Raw genomic sequence first — 18,824 nt, 5'->3', positions numbered from 1 at the left:
ATCCTATAGCCTATATTTTGTGTAATTGCTCAGTTATTCTTAGGAGAGATCACTAGAATCAGAATTGCTAGGTTAAAGGCTATGCATATTTAAATATTTAATACAAATTTGTCAAACATTTGCAAGACATTTGGGATAATTTACATCGCCTCCAGCGAGGCATATGAATTTTCCCATTAACTTTCCAAATATAGACAATATCCTGTTCATAATTACTGTCAATTTGATAAGAAAGAAAAATAATGTCTTATTGTTTGAATTTGTATTTCTTTGGCTTTTAGTGAGGTTGAATTTTTGATGATGTGTATTCAACATTTTGTTTATATTATTTGTTTATTTGTATCGTAATTACTGTCAATTTAATAAGAAAGAAAAATAATGTCTTATTGTTTGAATTTGTATTTCTTTGGCTTTTAGTGAGGTTGAATTTTTGATGATGTGTATTCAACATTTTGTTTATTTGGCTTTTGTTGGTTGCCTGTTCAATAGCTTGGAGCATTCATTTGGAGAACGCATGCATCACGGTTATAATATTGGGCTGGGTACCAACCAAACGTCTATCGAGATCCCAAACCTACCAAGCTCTGAAAACTTGCGCGAGTCGCTTCACCTTTCTGTGACAATAGCTTCTAACCAACAGGGTCGTGCGAAGATGTAAAGGGATAATATAGCATCTGCAGAGCATAGCGCACAGTAAGCCCTAAATAAAAATCTGTGTATTTTCATGAGATTTTTATTAAAGTATCACATGAATATAGAATTGTGCAAAAAGTCTAAGTGTACAGCGTGAAGAATTTTCAAACACAGATTGTATCCGTAGCAACTGGATCACAAAACAAACATTGCTAGAATTCAGAAGCCCCCTGGCACGTCCATTTCAGCCACTCAGACTCTCCTGGGGTAACCACTGTCCCAACCATCATAGAACGATTTTGCTTGTCTTCAGGATTTCTATGAACGGATTCTAGACGCCTCCCATCCTCCATTGCTGCCAGGTGCCAGCGCTCTTGGGACAGCTCTGCAGCTGTCACAGCCCAGGCATGGGGCTTCAGAAGCCATCTCACCTCTGGACCCACCAGTCACCTGGGCTCCGGCCTCGGCCACTCAAGTCACAACGGCCATTCGAGTCTCTCTGGGGAGACAAGCCATCCCCACCCTGACCCAGGGTCTTATAGAGCGAGTGCTGTTTTGTGCCACTGAGGCTGGGGTGGTTTACTCTGCAGTGACAGACAACTGAGCAGGGTGGAGCTGCGCGTTCTCTTAGGGCCTCTCTTGGCCACGGGGGTTAGGCAGAACCATCGCTGCTGCATGCTTCTGGTGAGGGCATCCGGAGGCCCATCGAGACAAGGGAAGGGACACAGACAGCCCCTGTGGATGACTGATGTCGAAGGAGACGTGGCCATATTTTAAAACTGCCACTGCCATGTTTACCGTTTTGTGTCTGGCTTCTTTCACTCAACATTATGCTTTTACGACCAATCCAAGGCGGAGGTCGTTGTAATTTGCTCATCCTTCTTGCTGTGTCATCTTCCATTGCCTGCAGGTAGCACGGTTTATTCAGCCATTGTACTGCCCCGGAAGTTTGGGTAATTTCCGGTTTAGGTTGCATTCTGGGATAGCCCCGGGAGGGTGCTGTGACCCCATCCACGTCTTGGCTGTGCACACACACGTCTCATGTGAACACCTAAGACGAGGATTGCTGCGTGTTCTGGAGCATACCTGATTAGCATTTGTAGGTAAAACCAAACTGCCTTGCAAAATGGTGGCACCAATTTACCATCCAACCAATATGACCAGGGCCCTGCCTCTCACCCTCATTGAGCCTGGTGTTGCCTGAGCTTCCTCCCGCAGCCTTTGTCATGTGTGTGTTTTGATATCCCATTATGATTTAATTTGCATTTTTCAACGACTACTGAAGTCGAACACTTTTTCCTATTCAATGTCAATTTGGATAATCATGTTTATAAAGTACATGGTCAAGTTTGGGATTTTTTTTTTTTTTTTTTAATAGGTCTGCCTATCTTTTCCTTAGTGATGTAGGGAAAAGTGGTTGATGGGCCCTAAGGGTGAATCTTCTTTGAATATATGTATTGTGAATACTGTCGTATGTTTACCTACATTGCAGCTTGGCTTTTCGTTTTCTTAGTGGAATCTTTTGCTAAAGAGAAGTTAAACAAAACAAAACAAAACAAAACAAAACACGAGTTTTAATGTAGTCCCATTTATCAAGTTTTTTTTTTAATTTATAGTCAATGCCTATCGTTTCTTTTCCATTTAAGAAATCTTTACCTACTCCAAGGTCTTGGATATTTTCTTATATTATCTTCCAAAAGCTTTATTCTCTTATCTTTCACATTTAAATCTCTGTTCTGTTGGGAGTTTTTCCCTTGGAGATATCTGATGAACCCATCATTATTGCCTAAAATGACCAGTCTTTTCCCCACTTCTTTGCAGTTTAAACTTTATTATATTCAGGTGGCTGGATATAACCAGGACTGCCTCTGGGCTGTCTATTGCTGTCCCTATTCTTGTTTCTATGCCACACTGCCTTAATAACTATTGCTTTATGACTCAATGTTCGCTAATATAAATATAAATGCCTCAGGTTTAAACATTTTTTGTTTCCTTCATTTGCTATTTTTAACTCTTCGCATTTCCATATAAACTATTTAGAATAAAATAGTTAATTCACACAAAAAATGTGCTGGTGTTGTAGATGAGATTTCATATTGTAACATTTTTCCATTTATAGGTAATATAAGGGATGAGGTTGGCAGAGAGAAACCTGTCAGGTTACTACACTAGTTGTCTCTTTTGTTTACTTTTTAAAAATCTGCTTCTGGCCTATCATAGTATGTTTAATATGATTTTTAAAACAAATTGGAGATCTCATAGGTTCATTTGCACATCAATGTGCACCACTAGGTCTGCGGTTTGGGGGTGTATGTATGTGTTTCCTCCAGTTTGGGGGAAGCAATTTTCTGTTCAACCAAAGATATGGAATCAACCTTAGTGTCCACCAATGGTAGACCGGATGAAGAAAATATGGTGCATATACTACACAGCCATAAAAAAGAATGAGATCATATTCTTTGCAGCAACATGGATAGAGCTGGAAGCCATCATCCAGACTACCTATCGGATCCTGGGAGACAAAATAATCTGTACACTCAACTCCAATGACAAACAATTTATCTATACAACAGATCTGCACATGTACCCCTGAACCTAAAATAAAAGTTAAAAACAGAATACAGTATTACCTTTGACCATTAGTTTTTATTGATAATTTTCAAGAAGATGTTTAACAATCAATAATTTTCACATTTTAAGCAAAAATCTGGAAATTATAAAAGTATTTGCCAGGTAACGCTTTCTGCAGATGGTATCATCTGTTAGTAATAAATGCCCACTGAATGCCTTGTATGGGCAGATCCATGCTGAACATGATTGGTGGTGCCCAAATGGACAGTCATATATTATTGTCATTGATATGGTTAGGCTTTGTGTCCCCACCTGAATCCCATCTTGAATTGTAGTTCCCATAATCCCCTCCCCGTGTAGTTCCCATAATCCCCTTCCCATAATCCCCGTGAGTCCTGGGAGGGACCCAATGGGAGATAATTGAATCATGGGAGCAGTTCCCCCTTGCTCTTCTTGTGATAGTGAGCAAGTGCTCAGGAGATCTGATGGTTTTATAAGGGACTGTTCCCCCTTTGCTTGGCACTTCCCCTTCCTGCTGCCATCTGAAGGAGGACGTGTTTGTTTCCCCTTCTGCCATGATTGTAAGTTTCTTGAGGCTTCCCCAGTCTTGCAATGTGGGTTGTGAGAACAGACTAATACAGTCATCTTCTAGAAATTTCCATGTGATGGGGCGATGGACATACACAACCTACATACAAATATACATGCACACACACACATGCACTCACGTTTACACCCACACGTATATACCTAGACACTGATACACACATACAGACACACATGCACACTCAAAAGCACAACCACACACATACCCTTGCATACACATAGCTCTAGAGAGAATGATCGGTGGGGATGTCTGTGTAGGGCCTCTTGGGAGCTGAAGAATGGGCACCATGTGACTTCTGGAATGATGGCTTTAGTCTCTTGCCAAGGTCACTGCTTGGGGTCAAGTACTCCCTAGATTTTGGACAGCCTTCTCTGCACCCTGCCAGTTGTCAGGTGGCCTGAGCTTAAGATCTCCAAACCACAGATATGGGCTCCCATTCTGCCAGCTGCTCATCAAGTGACCAGGAGTGTGTTAAACATCTCTGATCCTTAGTTTCTTCACCTGAATAATGAAGGCAATGATTCAAGAAGTCAATGTCGGTGGAACCTAAAATCAAATGGAGACTCTGAGCAAGTACTTGTCATCTAGTGAAAGGGTTGAGGGACTCTTAAATAACACATAAAGAGCAAATGGCACAGGGGTTTTAAACAAAAACATAAAAACACTTCACCACAAGAGGAAGCTTCTGACCGTCCCCCTTAACGCCGCGTGTCCTCTGTACCTTCCCACACTCATGTCAGCTCTAAGTAGAGCTCTGACTCCAACAGCTCTGCCAGGAGCTCCTTGCATTGAAGGAGGCCTGTTGTCTTGAGTGTGGCCAGGACTAATGAAGCTGGGCATTTCCTGGGACAGTTGTGACACTCCTGACCAACCGTGTTTGGCTGGAACAGCAGCCAGAAATGTGTTTTCTCTGTGGTTATGGTTTTCTCCGAGCAAAGCTACAGAAGGCAGCCGGCTCCACCCGGGGTTGCTCTGCACTTCTTCATCTCTCTGCTGCAACATGAGGGATCCATGTCTGATCTACAGAGATGGTTTTCTCTGCCTGTTCTAAATGAAGCCCATCTATCTTTCCTCCTCCCCACACTAGAGCTCGATATTAGTTGTTCTGAAATGTTGATGCCTGACTTATGCAGGTTACTGGCAAAGTGAATTTTAGTTTCTACTATCATAATGTTTCATTAAACACACACACACACACACAATCTCGATTTAGAATGATGCTCCTCTCGCAAATTTCCCCTGCAAGGAAACTGTCTGCCCAGTGCTTCAGCTTGTGGAGAACACATTGAGAGTTTGGGGCTGCAGATGCACCAAGAGTGGTCAAGGGCTGGGAACTGCAGCAGGTGGAGGGCTGTTGGACAATGCTGGCGGAGGCAGTGCTGCTTCCAGTGGGTGTGGAAGGAGTCAGGCCTTAGCTCCTGACACTAGGACGTGGGAACACTGCCCAGGGAGATGTTGCCTGAAGGGCGCCCATGGGCATTGGTGCAGGTCCCACATGGTAAGAGGCATCACTGAGTCTCCCCAGCACCACACCAGGAGCACCTGGCTCAGAGCAGGTGCCCAGGATGTCTGTGCAGACCTGGGGATGACCAAGGAGAGGCAGGGTCTGCAGAGTCATCTGCAGTCGCTGCCCCTGGGGTTCACGGCTGGTGTGATTCAGCCTCGGGAAGGAGGGGTCGCAGTGCAAAAGAACTAAGAGAAATGGCGGCAGACTTCCATTCGTCTTGTCTGCCTGAGTGTCATTCACAAGGAACTTGGAGTCACATTCCTGTCCCCACAAGCACGGAGCCCCCGGAACCAGCTGCACACCCTCACCCCAGCTTCCTTTCCTGAAGAGAGTGCTGGAGATGGCAGGCTTGGCCTAGCCTCCATGTTGACACGCACCAACCCCTGTTCCTCATCCCTTTCTGCCTTCAGTGCGGGGGTCCCACGACCCTCCCACAGTGCTGTTCTGAGGATCCCATAGGGTCATGGATACATACTCCCTACACAGAGCCAAGCACAGAGTGTGCTCAACAGAAGGCAGCTACAGCAATGGTGATGACAATTGTGTCGCATATTGATAGAGTGATTTGACCTAAGCATGTTTTCTTCTTTTTTGCTTTTCTTCCAGCTTTATTGAGGTATACTGACAAATAAAAATTATATAAAATTAAGGTGTACAATGAGATGTTTTTTGTTGTTGTTGTTGTTGTTGTTGTTTGTTTGTTTGCTTGAGATGGAGTCTCACTCTTTTGCCCGGCTGGAGTGCAGTGGCACGATTTCGGCTCACTGCAACCTCTGCCTCCTAGGTTCAATCGATTCTCATGTCTCAGCCTCCCGAGTAGCTGGGACTACAGGCACTTGCCACAGAGCCCAGCTAATTTTTGTATTTTTGGTAGAGATGGGGTTTCACCATGTGGGCCAAGATGATCTCGATCTTCTGACTTCATGATCCTCCTGCCTTGGCCTCCCAAAGTGCTGGGATTACAGGCGTGAGCCACTGCGCCTGGCCACAATGCGATGTTTTGATGTACATAAACTTTGTGAAATGGTCACTACAATCAAGCTAATTAACACATCCATCACCTCATAGAGTTACTGTCTTTATAGTGAGAACACTTAAGAGGAGTCTAGCAAATTCTGAGTGTGAAATTCAGTGTTGTTAACCATAGGCTCCTGCCTTGCATCAGGCCTCTAGATCTCCTTTGTCTTACAATTGAAAGTCAGTGCCCTGTAACCACAGCCTCCCCATTTACCCCTCCACTCAGTGGCTGGAGTGTGACTGATTCTCATTCCACACAGAAGTGAGATCAGGCAGAATTTGTCTTTCTGGACCTGGTTTATTTCACTGAGCATCACGTGCTTCAGGTCCATGTTGCCACCAATGGCAGGATCTCCATTTTTTTTTTCTTTGAGATGGAGTCTCACTCTGTCACCCAGGCTGGAGTGCAGTGGTGCGATCTCAGCTCACTACAACCTCTGCCTCCCGGGTTCAAGCGATTCTCCTGCCTTAGTTTCCTGAGTAGCTGAGATTATAGACACACATCACCACGTCCGGTTAATTTTTGTATTTTTAGTATAGGTGAGATTTTGCCATGTTAGCCAGAATGGTGTCGGTCTCCTGACCTCGTGATCCACCTGCCTTGGCCTCCCAAAGTGCTGGGATTACAGGCGTGAGCTGCCACTCTGGCCCATCTTCTTTTTTGAAGGCTGTATCCTATCCTATTCCATCATGCCATTTCTGACACGTAAGTTGTGTCCACATAGTGGCTTTTGTGAAGACTTGAGCATATCTGGCTGGAATGACTGTGGCACACAGAAGGCATGGTGTGCTAAGCTTTTGACCACGCCATACCCAGGGGAGTGCCTCTCACGCCTCTTCTGCAGCTGCTATGAACTACCTGGGCTCCAAAATAAACTTCCTGGCCCTGAAGCCCACTCCAGGACAGAACCTGTGGTCTCAGCAGCCATAGCACCATCACCATGAGCACTAAGTCAACCAAGGGACCCTGGGACAATAGTCCCCAAATAAAGGACGGAGTTGCTCAGATGCAAGAAATGTCAGGCAGACGTTGGCTCACAAACTTGCAGAAGACTCTTATCAAGCTTCACTGAGGAATGAAGAATATTTTTGAATATAAATGATAGAAGACTCAAAAAGAAACATTATTAGTAGCTTTGTCTTGGCTGGCTTTGATTTAAACTTCCCTTTGATTTTTATAAGATTTCTCTTCCCTAAACAATAAGTGATAAACTGATGGTATCATTTACATGCAAATTAACGTGTAAACAATATCTATGACTTTTTATTTCTTGCCGTTGAAAGTTTTTTAAAATAAATTGAGACTGATGACTTAAGTTATTTCATTTGGTTTCTTGGAAAACACAGGCATGTAAAGAAGAGTAAAGGGAAGTTATTTTTCTGCTCGTAGCAATATTGAGATGAGACTTTCCTCTTTTAATTTGAATTAAAGATAAATATTAAAATAGAATTAATTAAAGTATAAGCAGAGATAATTAAAACAAATGTGGTCACTGAAGACTTAAACATTAAAATAAATTAGGCTCATGTAAAAGTTGGGCAACATTGAATCATATTGCATATTTAATCAGGGCTCCACTGAAATTGATTAAATATGCCCTTGAAATTAACTATTGATCATTTTTAACTGGTTGGATGTAACCCAATTTATTTTCCTATGGATTTTGACTGAATTTCATAACTTAAGCAATTTCTAAAAATACCTGTTTACTTCTTCTTATAGCAAAGTGTTTTGATGTCAGCATGGAATGGTGTAGCACAGAACACATTTACAGAAATATTTAAATAACAGCGAGTTTTTGTGCAGCAGTCAGTGTAGTTGTGGTCCAGGGAAAAGATGAAGACAGAAAACACAAATCTACATCTACATTTAATCTATAGATCAGTAAATGTATCCATCTAAGCGATCCCAGTATTGCATTTTCAAATAGGGCATAACATATCTGTTTAACCCGAAACTCAGTCTCAAGCAGTCAATTGAAACGATTGCATATTCTCACCCATTTTCACATCATGTGCAAATTTCTCTTTATTTCTTAGTTGGTCTTCATGGTCAGGTTTCTTTTCTAGGACACTGTCTGTTCATTGCTGAGACACATCTCCAATTCCAGGACCTTCCCTTTAGCCTACTGAATGCAAGGCGGAACGTGGACATAGGTTTCATGTTAGCAAGGTCTTACCTGCAACTCCATGACAAAGGTCTGAGTTACGGCATCAGAAAGGAGCCATGCTGTGAGCTCTCCTGGGCCCCCAGAGAAAGAACAGCTAAGTGACTTAGTGCGGGGGGAGCGGAAGAGCCATTGAGAATAACAGTTTTATGTGTTGTCAATTACTGGCTTGGATAAAGTTTATGATTCCATTTGATGGTACCTCTCTTAGCATTACTGAAGCAGAAAGGGGATTTTTAAAGAGCTTGTCAATAAAAATCACATGTCTACCCAGCATTTTCCTATATGCAATATTTAACCTCTCAATTTCCTGGATATATAGCTCTGTTGCTAGTAAGTGTCTACTTAAAAAGAAAAGTGGTTCAGTTCAGTCTTAGCAGGACTCCCTTGGAGGGAAGCATTTGAATTCACAGGAGCTCCTTATGCCATTTATAGACATTAATCAAGGCCATTCCTAAATGTCTGGGTATGTGCTTGTGTTCAACAGTGTCCGTGATGCAGAAGGTGGTAGGGCCTGGCTGTGTGAGGTGGGTTTTGTATTCTCACACATGTATACACCTGTTGGTGGCTGCAAGGTGAGCCCTGTGACATGCAGGAAGCTCTCGGGATCTGGCCGGGAGTGCTGGTCTGGACACAGTTTCTCCCCAACATGTGTTTTCATATTGGATAAGTTTTCAAGCTTCCATGAGTCTTTTGTTCCCATCTGAAATAAAACGGGGCTTAACTAAAAATACGGGCAAGAAAACCAATAGTTTTCAAATATTTTACACAGCAAAGCCATAAAAAAAAAATCTCTCAGGAACCCTAGGAGATCAGTTGAAAGAAAGTGGAGCTCTCGGGGCTGGTGCATGCAGGCCAGGGGCAGGAAGGGATGGCCCACCTTCCCCAACAGTGGCCTCTGACCCATCTCGGAGGCTCAGTGCAGGTCCACAGAATCTGACTGGATAACCATCGACCATCAGCACCGTATCTCAGCTCCAAGAAGAGATAGTTTTGACTGGCAGCCTCCTGTGGCCTTGATCACATTATTTATTTTTTTCTAATGAACTGAAAACTTGTCTCTGAAGTGCTGCTTTCCTGAAATAGTTATTCTTTGGAATGTGAAAAAATGTTCCTCTGAATAAATGGGTAAGGCAGGGGAAATGCTAGTAATTATCTTCGAACTTCACATTTTTGCATTTATTGTGAGGACATATATTTTAATTATCTACTGCTGCATAAGAAAGCATCTTCAAGCTTAGTGATTTAACACAACTGCTGTATTCCTAATGGTTTTGTGAGTCAATGATGTGGGATGGGCTTTGCTGGGTATTTTTCTCTGTTTCAGGGGTGTCAGCCAGGGCAGCAGAAGTAAGGACCCTCAGTCTCTCTCTCCCTCCAAGTGCAGCTTCCTCACTGGATGAGGACCCTCAGGGGCTGGGCTTACCATGCATGCCCGTCTCTGGCAGATCCATCTCTCTCTCTCTCTCTCTTTTTGAGATGCAGTTTCACACTGTTGCCCAGGCTGGAGTGCAGTGGCGCGATCTCGGCTCACTGCAAGCTCTGCCTCCCAGGTTCATGCCATTCTCCTGCCTCAGTCTCTCGAGTAGCTGGGACTACAGGCTCCCGCCACCACTCCCAGCTAATTTTTTGTATTTTTAGTAAAGACAGGGTTTCACTAAGTTGGCCAGGCTGGTCTCAAACTCCTGACCTCATGATCTGCCCGCCTCAGCCTCCCAAAGTGCTGGGATTATAGGCGTGAGCCACTGTGCCTGGCTAACTTCATCTGTTACATGGTGGCAAGCTCTAAATGGAAGCCTTCCAAGAGCCAGGAGGAGGAAGCTTCCAGGACAGCTAAGACCCTGGTCCACAGAGGCTCAGTGTACCCTCCTCCAGATTCTATTGGTCAAAGCAGGTCCCCAGGCCCACCCATCCTCATGGGAGGGGAGGAGGTGGGGCAAAAGACCACACTTCTAGATGAGGGCATGGCAGAACCTGCCACAGAGGAGGGAACGGGACGGCAGCCCTTGCTGCAGCCACATTTAGGAAATAAAATCCTCCATATTGGGAATTCTCAGCCATTCTCCCCAGGAGAAGCACAGATGCCGAATGCTGAGGTTGCAGAGGCAGACGTCGAAAGCCCGGTGTCACAGTGGGTGGGCAGGTGGGAGCTGGGTAAGAGGCCAAGAAGGGACCATCCACCTGCTGTCTGGGGGACACATCCTCAGTGAAGGAGCCCCCTGCTCTCCTTGGTGAGTGCTCTCGCCCTCCTGTGGCTCCCCGGGGGGCCTATGAGGCAATGGTGTCTCAACCCAACCCCCACCTGGAGGTCACCTCCCAAAAGCCTGAGAGGAGAGGCAGCCTTAGGACAGAGAACTCATGCCTGCTCTTGAAAACCACGGAAGCAATGCAGTGGGCCCCACAGTGGCCGGGTATGAACTGGTCATGTTAAGAGAGCTGGGCATTGGCGGGGGTGGGAGGGGCGGGGGTGCTGGGGAGCTCATCTCTGCAGGCCTCACCTCCATGCACACCGCAGACACCCTGTGTTCACTCAGAGCCAGCTCCCCTGTCATAGTCGGAGTCAGGAAGCAGTCGCCACGCAAGCAAAGGAGCAAAAGGACCCCCCACCCCAGGATGCGCTCATGCAGAGGGGGAGCACTCCGGTGCTTGCAGGAGCGCTGTGCGTGACTCACGCCGAGCAGGCGCTGACTGCGGACAGTCCCAAATGCCTTGGAGGCAGACGGAGGCAGTGGGCCTGTGCCTTGCCGGGAGGCGCTTTTGCCGTAAAATGACCCACTGCAAGTTAAACTGAACGCTAAGCACTTTTTTTTTTTTTTTTTTTTTTTTAATGAAAACTAAAGGAATCGGACTCAGTTGGAACAAAGATTGGGAAAGGGCTTCATTTAGATGAACTGAACTGAGCAGCCGTGAAGGCTTCCCTCTGAAGCGCCTTCTACCCAGTGGGCCTCTGGAACTGGGGTCCCGCTTCCCCCAGCAGCACAGCAGGGCGTCCTGGCCACCTCCTCTGCACTCTCGCCCTGGAGCGGTGGGCTAGGATGGGACACTGACTCCGGGAAGGGGAGATGGACGGCAGTGCTTTCGTCATTCTCAGCCCAGCGGGGTAGGTCCCAGCCTGCATGCAGGGCCACAGGGACCAGATGGAACAGCCAGGGTTGGTGGGAAGCTGGCTTTGCAGTAACGCGGGGGTGCCCCTGGTTCCTGCAGCGGGGGTGTGGTTGGCTTTGTGAGTCATTCTGTGGGTGGCAGAGAACAGAAGACCCCGACTCAGGGGTGAGCAGGAGCTGCTCCTGGTCCCTTCTACAGGAAAGTGGATGTGCTAAGGGGCCTTTACTGTGAGAGCAGAGCTGAGAGGGGACTCAAGGTTAGGCCAGATAAGGCCCCCACGGCGTCAGCAGAGGTCAAGGCAGCCTGTCCTATGAAGTCTTAATTCTAGGTCTTATGCCATGGAGGCCTTTGGCTTTGACCTGGCCAAGTCCTGCAGCCTCCCCTCCCCACAGCTGCCTGCTCAGTGCAGGGCCAGGCGAGGGCTGTGCTCACAGCGATGCAGGGAGGGTGGTCCCTGGGGAGCAGCTCAGGCTGATTTTCCATGCAGCTTTCTGAAGATGAGCCTTGATAAATACAGCACGGCTCCCTCCAGGAAGCTTGGAACACTCATTAGAAATCCATTCCACGTCACTGCTTGGGAAGAAAATAACTTCATCCCGACCCCAGAAGCTTCTATTTGGCCTTGTAGAACATTAGCAAACACAAATGTTGTGTTTTCCTCTGAAAAATACAAGCTGAAGGCCATCACTTATTTAGCTTATTGTGCTGTTTGAATGATTTGAAACAGAATACGTTAGGAAAATAAAAGATAATGCACTACGCGTGCCACACGCCATGTTTTCTGTTTCTTGGGCCAGACCCCTCCCACACCTATGGGGATGAGAGTGTTGATGGAATGACACGTTTGTTAAGGAAATGGGACCGAGGATGGTGGGACTGGCTTCCCTGCTCTGTGTGGGAGCCTGTATCACATAGTGGGCCCAGGGCCTCCCAGTGAGCTGACCTCCTGCTCAGTGTGCATGCCCAGCCCCAGAGATCCCACTGGGCAGGTCCATGCTCTGGGCAGGCTGGGAGGATGAAGGAAACAGGGAGAGGAGAGCTGCCCATGGGACTGGGGACCCTGGGAGCAGTTAGCCCAAGCACCAGCCCTCACCCACAGAGTGCTAGAGAACTTGCAGGTCCAACCGTGATCTACCCCCAGCATCCCTGGGACACAGGAATGTCCTTCCCACCCTGATGTGGAATCTTCGGACATGGGAAGGAGGCGCCTTGCTCCTGCATTCAGCCGACATGATCCAGCGTTTCTAAAATACACTATAGAAATGAGGGGAGGGAAACTGGACGTTTGCCAGGTGCACGCCAGAGAGAAAGACAGTCGTGTTTCAGCTCCTGGGTGTCTTACAGCAAACTCTGAAATCCGGGTGGGCTGCCCGGTGCAGAGCCCCATCCCTCACAGCACCCTCGGTTCCGTGTGCATAATCCGTTTTCTCAGGTAATCCGTTTTCTCAGGTAACCCGTTTTCTCGGGTAATCCATTTTCTCAGGTAATCCGTTTTCTCAGGTAATCCATTTTCTCAGGTATGCTTTTCTTTGATTACTGCAGGAAGGACCAGTCATAACCCTGATCATTCAGCTCTGGAGGGCTGTGGAGGGCCTGACCTCTCCTCACGGTGCCCTCTGTCCAGTGGGGGAACCAGTATGGGAGCCCCTGGGCTGGTCTCCATCCTCTGGAGTTGTGAGGGACCTGGGGGTTCTAGGTCATCTCTGAGTGTCATCCTCTCCATCAGCAGAACAGACCCTGGCCCCGTTTTCCTCTCCACCTGGTGAAAGCCACCGGATGTTTTCCCCGTCACACATTCTCTGTTTTTCTCTGCTCTTCTTTCCCCAGTTCAAATAAATCCATGCTCTGTTCAAACCCTTTGGCCAGCAAGTGCCTCTCAGTGAGCCGAAAGGCCTTTAGAGGTTCCCTGAATGCCCTGTGAGTAGCCTTGGTGTGGACCAAGAGGCTTGTCTTAGCTGACTCTTCCCTGTTCCCAGACATGCCCAGGAGGTGCTAAATGACCAGAGATGGGGTGACACGCAGCCCTCCTGCGGCACGTTTCTAGGCTACCTCCACCTTAGGAGCCCCATTCCAGGATCCCCACCCAGACCTGGGCCCAGAGCTGCTGCAAAGTGGCTTTTGAGGGGCTCAAGGCTTTGAGGGCCAGAGGGCAGCAAGGGATGTGGAAGGCCAGGTTCCTGGTCACCGTGTCTGTTCATTGATGCTGAGCTCAGCCCAAGACTGATGCTGACAGAGTGGCACTGACAGTCAAAGCCTAAAGGTGCCGTGTCATAGTCCTTCTGGTTACACCCTTCCCACATTTCATGGAAAGCCTAGAAATTGGAAATAAAAATTCCTAAGAGTTTTAGGTGTTTGTGATATCAAGAACTGCAACTTAGGAAAGGCATAGAGAGCCTAGTGAGTCCGTGATTTATGGGGAAGACATTCATAGGCAGTACATCCGACATCAGGTGAGCCACGCAGGGCAGCCAAGTCTGGGCAGTGAGAAGCAGCCCGGGCTGGCTGTGGGCACAGGTGCCGGACAGGGGTGCTGAGTAAACCCCTCGACTCCCACTGCAGGCCCTTGGCCTGGCTTCTCAGCTTGGGGTCCTGGTGCTTCTCCTCTTTGTCCACCCCTAGCCCATGACCTTCCCCTCAAAAGTCCAGAGACAGTGAGCTTTGGGGCACAGGAGATGAGCTGTCACATGCAGAAAGGATTTACCATCCATGCCCATTCTCCACTCCCATGGGAGAAGTGTTTCCATCCATATCAGGCTCAGGAGGATCATGTAAGAACAGTTCCAGGGTTAGGAACTGAAACCTAATACATTCATTAGCTTAAATAGCAACAAAATCACAGCCATACACGAAGCAAACCCTGGTGAGACTGCTATTAATATTTAACATAAATGGTTTTGGAAACGTGCTAGATGCCAAGATGTGGAAAAGGAAGGTTTCGGTGCTGCATTTGTGATATGAATAACAGGCATTCGAACGCAAGGAAAAGCCCCTGGGTGAACAGACAGAATCCCAGGCAGAGGCTCTGTCCCCTGGAGCTCCTGGCCTGGGTTGTGCTGAAGGATCTGTGCCTTCCAACGTGCCCTCCCCACTGGCCCCTTCAGTTCGCTAAGACCCGTTCTCCAACCTCAAAAGTAACCCAAAAGGTGGCAGCAGCCTGCTTGGGGCATGCTTCAGTGTTCCTCTGAAGAGGGAGATGGCGAATATCTGGAAACGCAGCATCCCTGCAGCGTTGCTTTCCTATGGAGGTGGACCCAGAGAGGGTCGCTCTGGGATGCAGAGACATCGGCCCCCATCACAGGATTTAATGCCACACAGTCCACAAAGCACAAACTCCAAGTCAATACGGACTCCCTCTGCTTTCAAACATGTTAATAATCCTTTCTCTCAGGAATACTTTTTTTTTGATTGCTCCAAGAGGGAGCTGGTCATAATCCTGAAAGACATAATTCTGAACATCATAATCCTAAATGTTGACATTTTGAAAGATCAAGGTCCTGAACATATAATTCTGGAAAAATAATTTTAAAAAGTTTCAAGACATTTATTTACACTTTTAAAAGGAGATTTAACCAACACATATAAAAACACAACAGAACGTTTTATAGGTCACTTTACACAAAAGGCCAAAAATAACAGACACATTTTTGCAAGCATAAAGACGCAGGTGTATTAAGGACAGCCACGTGGGTGTAACAGAAATGGGCACACGGACTGTGCTCATAAAGAAATAGGCCGAGAAGGGAAAAGTGTCGACGCATGTCACCGTGGCAGCCACTGTGCACACCCAGCTTTGTGACTACTCACCGAAGCACCAGGAACAGCCTGAGTCCCAGTCCCGCCTAGCATGAGACAGCTGTCCTCTGATGGGATTTTCAGGACTTCATCCCCTAGGGATTTTAGGCTTTAGGGATTTTGATTTTTCTCAGTGTTAACATCTGGGTTGCGGTGATTGGGATTGTGTCTTTCAGGATTAGTATCCAACCCCCTGCAAGACCCTTGCTGTTAAAAATGTATATCTGAATCTCTTTCCAAATGTGTATTTATCTTGATGACTGTGACACCACTATTTTCACAATGTATGTATGAGTCACCCTCACCAAATACCCTGCAGAATGTTTTCTCCTGAGTACAACGGCCTCTCTTCCTTTGACTCCTAAACTATATCCAGAAGGTGGAGGGTAGAGAAGGAAGCCTGGTGGACCCTGGGTTTCCTCATGTGCACAGGTGTGTGAAGAACTGAGGTGTAGGAGTCTTTTGGTTCTGGCTGTTGGATGCCTTCCTCCTTGCTTTCTGAATGCAGAATTTTAGTAAAAAGCTGTATCAGTGTCCTGTGGTAGCCATAACAAATTCCTGCAAACCGAGTGGCTAAAAGCAACATAAAACTATTCTCCCACAGTTGTGGAAGCCACAAATCTAAAGTCAAGATGGCAGCAGAGCTGGCTCCTTCCGAAACTATGAGGCAGCACCTGGTCCAGGCCCCTCCCAGCTTCCAGGGGTTGCCGCCCTCCTGGTGCTCCTTGGCTTCTGATAGCATCGCTGCAGTCTCTGCTGGCGTCTCCCTGTGCCCCTTCCCTCTGGGTCTGTGTCCCCTGTCTCCATTCAGCCTTCTCTCTCTGTGTCTGTCTCTTCTCTTCTAAGGACACCAGTGGCTGCAGTAGGCCCTGTCCTAATTCACTGTGGCCTCATATTAACTAGTTACATCTGTGAAGACCCTGTTTCCTGATAAGGTCACATTCTGAGGTTCTAGATAGACACGAATTTTGGGGGAACACTCTTCACCCCACTGTAACAGCAGAAGTCCTATTTCAGTAAGTCCCATGGCAGCGGCCGTGGGGAGGGGCGTGCACCCTCACTGCTCAGCAGAATTCCTATTTCAGTAAGTCCTGTGGCAGCAGCTGTGGGGAGGGGCATGCGCCCTCACTGCTCAGCAGAAGTCCTATTTCAGTAAGTTCCGTGGCAGCGGCCGTGGGGAGGGGCGTGCACCCTCACTGCTCATACGGTTGTGTCCAGATAGCATTCCCTGAAGCCCCTGCTAAATACGCAGATCTCCAGGTCTCTGGTCTGGAAATGCTGACTGGCACATCTGGATAAGGGTATTGAAGAAATAGCCCAGAAAATTCTTATCTTCATGGAAGCTGGAGAAGCTCTTCAGAAATCCTGTTGATTGGGGGAAATCCAATCAACATTCCAGTACATAAAACTTCTACATGGGAAGGAGAAAGATGGAGCATGTTTATCAGAGGAAGCTAGGTGGGCACTGACTGCTCCCAGCCCTGTGGGTACCAGCCAGCTTGTCCGTTTCTGCCACGTGATATTCAGGGGTAGAGAGTGGCTGCAGGCAGGGAAGGCAGTGTCCTTGGAGGGGGAGCACTGGGAGGCACAGCCCCTCATCCTTCCAGGCTTGACAGAGCTCTAAGGGAGGAACTGGGGCTGGAGGAACAGTGACGCAGTCAGAGATCTGGGGAAGTGACCTTCAGACAATTGCCAGGGTGGACCCTCTAGCCGTAGAGGAAGGAGGAAACCGATGGCCCTGGGGACAGCTCAGTTTAGAGGTCCTGATGAGAGAGGAGGAAAGCATCACCGTCACCCAGAAATGTTAGGAGCAGACAGGAGTCACAAAGGAGACCCAGGAGAGCAGTGCTAAGGAAGAAAAGGGGCCACCTACCCAGAGGGGAGGAGGAAGACAGTAGGTAACTCATTCATTCCATGGTGACTTACCAAGAGCCTTTGATGCGGGGGACGGGGCTTGGCTCCTGACACAATGACATGGTCTATGCTCCAGACACTGCGATGGGGACTTCCAACTCCACTTCATTCTATTCTAACACCAAGGCAGAGTCTGAGGCTGATTTTACAGACGGCAAAGAAACTGGGGCAGGGGCACTGAAAAATGTCTTCGTTTGCCTGAGGTCATGAGCATCATAGCCTGGGGAACTGAGATGCAAGCCCAGCTTGTCTAATGTGAGTCCTGGCTTTCTGACTCCACAGCGACGCCTTGTTCTGAGAAGACTCTCAGATCTCACAGTCACCAGCCCCCACCTGCACCCCACTGTCTCCCTGGCCTCACTGTCAGGAGTGTTTCTAAAATGCACGTGCCCTGTCCTGAGTCCTTCACGACCATATGGAGGAGATCCTTCTGGTGACTTTCTGGATCCAAAGGAGAATAAGAGCACCTGGTGTTTCTCTTACAAGTCTACAAAAAGCAACCCAGGAGAGAACAAGGAGAGTCCAGGCTCTGGAGTGGCCTCGCGTGAGGTATTTATCTCTATGAGCCTCACGTTTCTCACCTGTCAAATGGGCATACTAATGGCCCATCCCTCATGGACTTTTTGTGTGAATTAAATGCATTAAAACATAGGGGTCAGGCCTGGTGACTCCACCCGTAATCCCAGCACTTTGAGAGGCTAAGGTGGGCGGATCGCCTGAGGTCAGGAGTTCGAGACTAGCCTGGCCAACATGGCGAAAACCCATTTCTACTAAAAATTAACTAAATGCTGCACACCCAGCTACTTAGGAGGCTGAGGCAAGACAATCTCTTGAACCTGGAAGGTGGAGGTTGCAGTGAGCGGAGATCATGCCACTGCACTCCAGCGTGGGCAACAGAGAGAGACTCTGTCTTAAAATAAATAAATAGAAATAGAAAAATAAATGAATTAAAACATACAAAAATGCCTAGACCAGAGATCGTCATACAGTGTTTTAATAAATGTTAGCAGTTTCTGTCATTCCACTCCCCTCGCCAACGTGCAGGCCCTTGGCTTGATTTATCGTTTAACCCGTTTGCTCCCATGCTGAGTCCTCTAAACTTGACTCATAACAGAATATGGGCTCTCCCATGAGGTAAGGCAGCAGCCAGTATGCCCATGACAGGGATACGACCCATTGAAGACAAGGGCAGGCATTGATACCATATGGAAAGGCCCCTTATTCTAAAAGGAAAGGGAAATATCCTTCAGCCTTCAAGTTTTCTTTTTTCTTTTTTTTTTTTTTTTGAGATGGAGTCTTGCTCTGTCGCCCAGGCTGTAGTGCAGTGGCACGATCTCTGCTCACTGCAACCTCTGCCTCCCAGGTTGAAGCAATTCTGTCTCAGCCTCCCAAGTAGCTGGGATTACAGGTGCACGCCACCATGCCCGGCTAATTTTTGTGTTTTTAGTAGAGATGAGGTTTCACCATGTTGACCAGGCTGGTCTTGAACTCCTGACCTCAGGTGATCCAC

Source organism: Chlorocebus sabaeus, chromosome 9 (genome assembly GCF_047675955.1).
Source record: "Chlorocebus sabaeus isolate Y175 chromosome 9, mChlSab1.0.hap1, whole genome shotgun sequence".
Lineage (NCBI taxonomy): Eukaryota > Metazoa > Chordata > Mammalia > Primates > Cercopithecidae > Chlorocebus > Chlorocebus sabaeus.
Note: the sequence above shows the minus strand (reverse complement) of the source record.